The sequence below is a fragment of the Toxotes jaculatrix genome, chromosome 2 (assembly GCF_017976425.1).
Source record: "Toxotes jaculatrix isolate fToxJac2 chromosome 2, fToxJac2.pri, whole genome shotgun sequence".
In the NCBI taxonomy this organism is placed as follows: domain Eukaryota; kingdom Metazoa; phylum Chordata; class Actinopteri; family Toxotidae; genus Toxotes; species Toxotes jaculatrix.
In genome coordinates this window covers 2,388,180-2,395,102 of record NC_054395.1, presented here as the reverse complement: position 1 = coordinate 2,395,102, position 6,923 = coordinate 2,388,180, and positions in this window count along the sequence as shown.

Below are 6,923 nucleotides of genomic sequence, written 5' to 3'. Positions count from 1 at the left end.
TGCACTGATTTAACAGAGAGTGACGTGGAAAGTGTCATAGAAATAGAAAGTGATTCCAGTGATAATTAATGACTCATGAAAGAAAACCTCATGCTGTCAACATTATCCTGATCCATCTATACATCTCCTGGGTGCATCACACCATCAATATGGTGCAGCCATAAAACAATGACAGCAACTATAATCAAACCTCCCCTAACCCTAACCCTAACCCCTGCCCTAATCCACCACACCACTTCCTCCTCCAGCAGAAACTGACAATCACCAATCCTTTCTAAGTCACCTCAAATAATTTCTGCATGGACTTCAAATATTCCGGTGCTCGCCGGTTTCTCCCACAGTAGTCACAGCCCCCCAAAAAAGCCAAAAACACACATTTAAAATAAATTTTCATGTGACTTCTAATTTGTGATTTGTTGACTCATTATCTTTGCTCTCAGAAACCAGAGTATGTAGCTAAAATCTCCCAGATATCATCACTGGGAACTTCTCATTATTATGATATAATCGTCATAACTAAAATCTGACCAACAGAACAGGTAAACACGAGGGCATGTAAGTGTGTGTGCATATTGTATGTGTGTTGCTGTTGGGTAGAGAGGGATGGGTGGGTTGTCAGTGTCATCACTGGGCTGCAGCTGCTTGATGACATCATTACGACAGGACTGGGTCACTGAACTGAAAGTCAAAGTCTCTCTACCTGTTCTGTGATTCTCTTTGTGTCGCTATGTGTCTCCCTGTAGCAACCGCAACCTTTTCCCGAACAAACAGATGGAAACACAAACTTTGATGAGTTTAACTTTGGGGCCTCACAGACATGCTGCCAAAAATAGGGGAGTAGATTGTAGGCATAATTGTGGTTCAGTAAGTCTAAGGTGCACTCAAACAACAAGGATCACTTTTTACTCTTTCTCTCACATTCAATTTCAATTCAATTCAATTCAATTCAATTTTATTTATATAGCGCCTTCCACAATCAAAATTGTCTCAAAGCGCTTTACAGAGACCCAGAGCCTGACCCCAGAGCAAGCACTTAAGGTGACAGTGGCAAGGAAAACTCCCTTTTAACAGGAAGAAACCTTGAGCAGAACCTGGCTCAGATGGGGGACCCTCCTGCCGATGGCCGGGCTGGGTGAAAGGAGGAAAAGGAGGAAGATAGGACAGCTAGGAATGGAGGAGAGGGGGAGAAAGACATGCAGCATAATACAGACAATGTGGGTCAGTATTTACATTACAGTTAGTGAACAGTTATTGGATAATGTGTGCTCAGCAGATTAGAATTATGAAACAGAGCACGGAGGCAAAAAGCTGTCATGACTGGTAATTATTTACATTACAGTTTGCAAAGAATATTAATCCAATATTTATCTGTAGCAGAACGGAACATTAAACATGTTAGAAATAGATCATTGTAAACAATAAACAGCAGCAGGTGGGTGGAGCCAGGACCATAGGACATGCAGCTCCGGAGCCAGAGGTACCTGCAGAAAGGTACAGAGAAAGAGAGACCAGAGAGAAACAAACACAGGACTACGGGACAGAGAGGACACAGAGTTAATGACATGTAATAAAGGCTAATAAATTTGAGAGTGGGTCTGAGGAGAGAAAGAGAAAGAAGAAGAAGTGTGCAGTAAATCATGGGATGTCCCCCAGCAGCTTAGGCCTATAGCAGCATAACTAGGGGATGATTCAGTTGCCTGAGCCAGCCCTACTAAGGGCTATATCCTTAACTGTAACAGTGTCTATAGAGATAATTGTGACTAGCTATAAGTTTAATAAATAACTAGGACTGTAACTACAACTAATTATAAGCTTTATCAAACAAGAAGGTTTTAAGCTTTGTTTTAAAATTAGAGAGGGTGTCTGCTTCCCGAACCCAAACTGGCAGTTGGTTCCATAGGAGAGGGGCCTGATAGCTAAAGGCTCGGCCTCTCATTCTACTTTTAGAGATTTTGGGAACCATAAGCAAACCTGCATTCTGGGAACGAAGCAATCTGTTAGGATGATATGGTACTATCAGCTCTTTGAGATATGAAGGAGCCTGGCCATTGAGGGCCTTATATGTAAGGAGAAGGATTTTAAAATCAATTCTGGATTTTCCAGGAAGCCAATGAAGAGAAGTTAGTACAGGAGTAATGTGATCTCTCTTGCTAATTCCAGTCAGTACTCTCGCTGCAGCATTTTGGATCAGCTGGATGCTTTTTAGAGAGTTAACTGGACATCCTGATAATAGGGAATTACAGTAGTCCAGCCTAGAAGTAACAAAAGTATGGACTAATTTTTCAGCATCACTCTGCGACAGAATGTTCCTAATCTTACTGATATTGCGCAGGTGAAAGAAGGCGGTCCTAGAGACTTGTTTTATATGTGAGTTAAAGGACAGATCCTGATCAAAAATAACTCCAAGGTTCCTCACAGTCGTACTGGAGGCTAAATTAATGCCATCCAGAGTAACTATATGATTAGATAAACTGTTTCTGAGGTGTTTGGGACCAAACAAAATAACCTCAGTTTTGTCTGAATTCAGCAGAAGAAAGTTACAGGTCATCCAGGCCTTTATGTCTTTAAGACATGCCTGAAGTATGGTTAACTGATCTGTTTCGTCTGGTTTCATAGATAAATATAGCTGGGTATCATCCGCATAGCAATGGAAATTTATTCCATGCTTCCTGATAATATTGCCTAGGGGAAGCATGTATAAGGTGAACAGTATCGGTCCAAGCACAGAACCCTGTGGAACTCCATGACCTACTCTGGTATATATGGAGGGTTAGGGTTAGCACCACTAAAAAGCAGAGAATAACAGTAGTGGTGCATTGCTTTGCATGCACACTAGGCACCTCTATAGCAAAGCTATAGAGGTACCTAGTGTGCAATGCAAAGCAATGCACCACTAATAATAATAAACATTAGAATTACAATAGGGCCTTCGCACCACTCGGTGCTCGGGCCCTAATAATAATAAACATTAGAATTACAATAGGGCCTTCGCACCACTCGGTGCTCGGGCCCTAATAATAATAAACATTAGAAAAACAATAGGGCCTTCGCACCACTCGGTGCTCGGGCCCTAATAAACATTAGAAAAACAATAGGGCCTTCGCACCACTCGGTGCTCGGGCCCTAATAATAATAATAATAATAATAATAATAATAATAATAATAATAATAATAATAAACATTACAAAAACAATAGGGCCTTCGCACCACTCGGTGCTCGGGCCCTAATAAACATTAGAAAAACAATAGGGCCTTCGCACCACTCGGTGCTCGGGCCCTAATAATAATAATAATAATAATAATAATAATAATAATAATAATAATAAACATTACAAAAACAATAGGGCCTTCGCACCACTCGGTGCTCGGGCCCTAAAAATAGTGTTTCCACTATACCTGACTAGCTTTTTACAAATCCCACATTTTGCTGTTGTCTCGTTTTTGGCTTGAAAATACAGCCGCACGGCGCTCCTCTTCCTCTCTGCCATTCTTCTGTTGTATTTTCTCTCTGTGCTGATGAACCTCAGCAAGCAACTTGCTTGTTTGCTTTGCTCGTCTAAATCACATCACGTGACGGCGCAACATCTAAACACTGGGGGGGGGCAAAGTGTGCCTGCTCTGCGCTGATACAGGAGCGGTGAGTCCGGCCACTTGGCTGTTTCCTCTTTTCTGAAACCTCAGCATTGCAAACAAGAGCGGAGCTTAAAGTAAAGAATCAGTCTCACCAGGCTAGTATCAATCCAATACCAATACCAACTTGGTATCGATACTATCGATATTTGGATCAATCCGCCCACCACTACTGTAGAGATCTGTCATCAGCTGTGACACACTAAATGTTTCCAGCTCTTCCTCCTCTATCACACACTGTCTGTGGCTGCAGCAGGCCTCTCCATACCTGAGAGTGTCCAGTCTCCAGTGTGGATCCTTCAGTCCAGCAGACAGCAGCTTCACTCCTGAGTCTCCTGGATGATTGTAGCTCAGGTCCAGCTCTCTCAGATGGGAGGGGTTGGAGCTCAGAGCTGAGGCCCGAGAAGCACAGCCTTCCTCTGTGATCAGTCATCCTGACAGCCTGCAGACACACACAACATCACACAGGAACCCTCTGTCAACACCTGCTGGACTGTTTTGTTCATTTTTGTTCATGTTTTTGTTTTTGGTTCTGGTTCATTTTGGTCCAGGTTCAGTGTATTTAAGGCAAATTCCTTAAACATCATCTGTAGGATTAAAAAAATCAACAACTGAAGCAAATTGTCTGAGTCTAGAAGGTTCTGCTGAACTTTGAACAACCCTACACAAGTTGGCTGTTTATCCGCTGATGTAAATCAGATATGAGCAAATCATCAGCTAAACAGGTTGATGGATCCTGACCTGAGAGTGTCCAGGGTACAGTGTGGACTCTTCAGTCCAGCAGACAGAAGCTTCACCCCTGAATCCTGCAGGTCATTGTTACTCAGGTCCAGGTGTAGAGGTCAGAGTAGAGGACTGGGAGCTGAGAACTGAGGACAGAGTTTCACAGCTTCTCTCTGAGAGGTTAAAGCTGCTCAGTCTGAAGAGGAAACAATGAAGAAAAAGTCAAATAACATTTGTGTTGAAAGGACAATCAAAGGAACACAACTCTCAGTTTGTTCTGCAGCTCACAGCAAACTAACAGACCTGCATTTGAAAACTGGGCCAAACATCAAACACAGATTTGTTGAGTGAAGCAGAAATATCAGCTCTTTATCCACCTGCCAACCAATGAGGAGTTTCTACATTGATGATCATCTTTCATTGGTTCTGATTCAAATCCTTCCTGTTTTATTTCCAACAAGTTGGAGACATGACAGTTAAATATGACACAATCAGTAATAGACATGTACAGTCAAGGCCGTAAGTATTTGGACAGTTAGACATGTTTTGTTCTTCAGGCTCTCAGCACATTGACTTTAAAATATAATAATGGATACTACAGTCAATGACTGCAAAGAATTTTACAATAAATATTAAATCTGATGAGTTTGTTTCACTTCATGTGTATTTGTCCAGTTACTTTTGAACCACTAAAAGGGCTGAATCTCCCACACAGTTCTTTCTATACTGATGTCAACCTGCTCAAATTAAAGCTGAGACTTGGCTTTTTAATGTAGGATCCATTATTTTAATTCAGATTCAATGTGCTAAAGCTCAAAGAAGAACAAAAACTGTCAAAATTCTACAGGTCTTGACTGTAACTGTGTTAATGTTGGTACCTGATTTGATTTAGTTTGAATCCTCTGATAAAATTGTTTTAGTTGTAAGTACAGGACAGCTGTGTCTCAGTAGGTAGAGAGGTTTGTCCATTAATCACAGCTCTCCTCCTGTCAACATCAAGTGTCCTCAGGCTAAAAACCTCAACCTCAAACCAGCCCTGATGGACAGTCCAGCACCTTGTTTAGCTGGCTGCCATCAGTGTGTGTGAATGGGTGAATGAGAGGCAGCATGTAAAGAGCTGTGGGTAAAAGTTCTATATAAATGCAGCCATTTACCAGTTTTTAGGTTTAGTGAAATTTGAATCATGATTTTTGAGTCAGAGCATTCTTACATTCAGGCTGTCTCCATCATCTTTGAGTGTATTTGCCACAGTTACAGTTGATCAATTATAACTCATTTGAAAACCTTGTTCTAAGGTTTTCTCTTCCAACCTGGAAAACATTACAGCCAGTTCACTTTGTTACAGTGTACCTCCCTCCTGGGCCCAACTCTGAGTTTCTGTCTGAATTTTTATCAAGTTTAGTTCTCAGTACAGATAAAATCATTATTGTAGGTGTTTCAAAATTCATATGGATGTTAACAATGATAGTCTTAGCTCTGCATTTATCTCATTATTAGACTCAGTTGGCTTCTCTCAAAGTGTAAATGAACCCAATCATTGTCTTAACCACACCCTGACCTTGTTCTGTCATATGATACTGAGATTGAACATGCAACAATCTTCCCACAGAATCCTCTTCTATCAGAACACTGTTTAGTTGCATTTGAAGCTGTATTATTGGACTACACACCATTAGGCAAAAATGTCTTTACTAGACGTCTATCTGATGGAGCTGTAGCTTAATTTAAGGAAGTGATTCCATCAGTACTTAACTCAGTGTCATGCCTCAATATAACAGAGGACTCCTGTGCTGACTTCAGTCCCTCTCAAACTGACCATCGTGTCGACAAAGTTGCTGACTCAGTGTGAATGACACTTGGCTCTATCGCTCCTCTAAGAAAGAAGAGTGAAACAAAAGAGGTTTGCTCCGTGGTTTAGCTCATACGCTCACAAATTAAAGCAAACTACATGAAAACTTGAAAGAATTTGATGCTTCACCAACTTGGAAGAATCCTGCTTGGCATGGCAAGATAGTCTTAAAGCATACAGGAAGTCCCTCTGTGAGATCCCCCAGGAGCTACGAAGGAGGAAACGTGGATGCAGATCGGGAGTTAAGCGCAGGGAGCGGAAAAGACGGTATAAACCATGTTTACCGTCTATCATCATGGGGAACGTAAGATCTCTCCCCAACAAGATGGAAGAGCTAACGGCGCTGACCCGACTGCAGAGGGAGTACAGAGAATGCAGCCTCATGGGTTTCACTGAGACGTGGCTGAACGAACTTTCTCCGGACTCACACGTCACTCTGGACGGTTTCCAACTTCTTCGAGCCGACAGGAGCTCAGCTGAGAGCGGTAAGAAGAAAGGAGGGGGGATAGCGATGTTTGTAAATGAGAGATGGTGCCACCCGGGACATATTACTGTGAAGGAGCAGGTCTGCACCAGAGACTTGGAGCTGTTAGCGGTTAGCATGCGTCCATTCTATCTGCCGAGGGAGATTTCACACGTGATTGCTGTGACTGTTTACATTCATCCCTCGGCTGTCGCTGCTGCAGCTACAGATCAGATCCACACCATCATCTCTGATCTC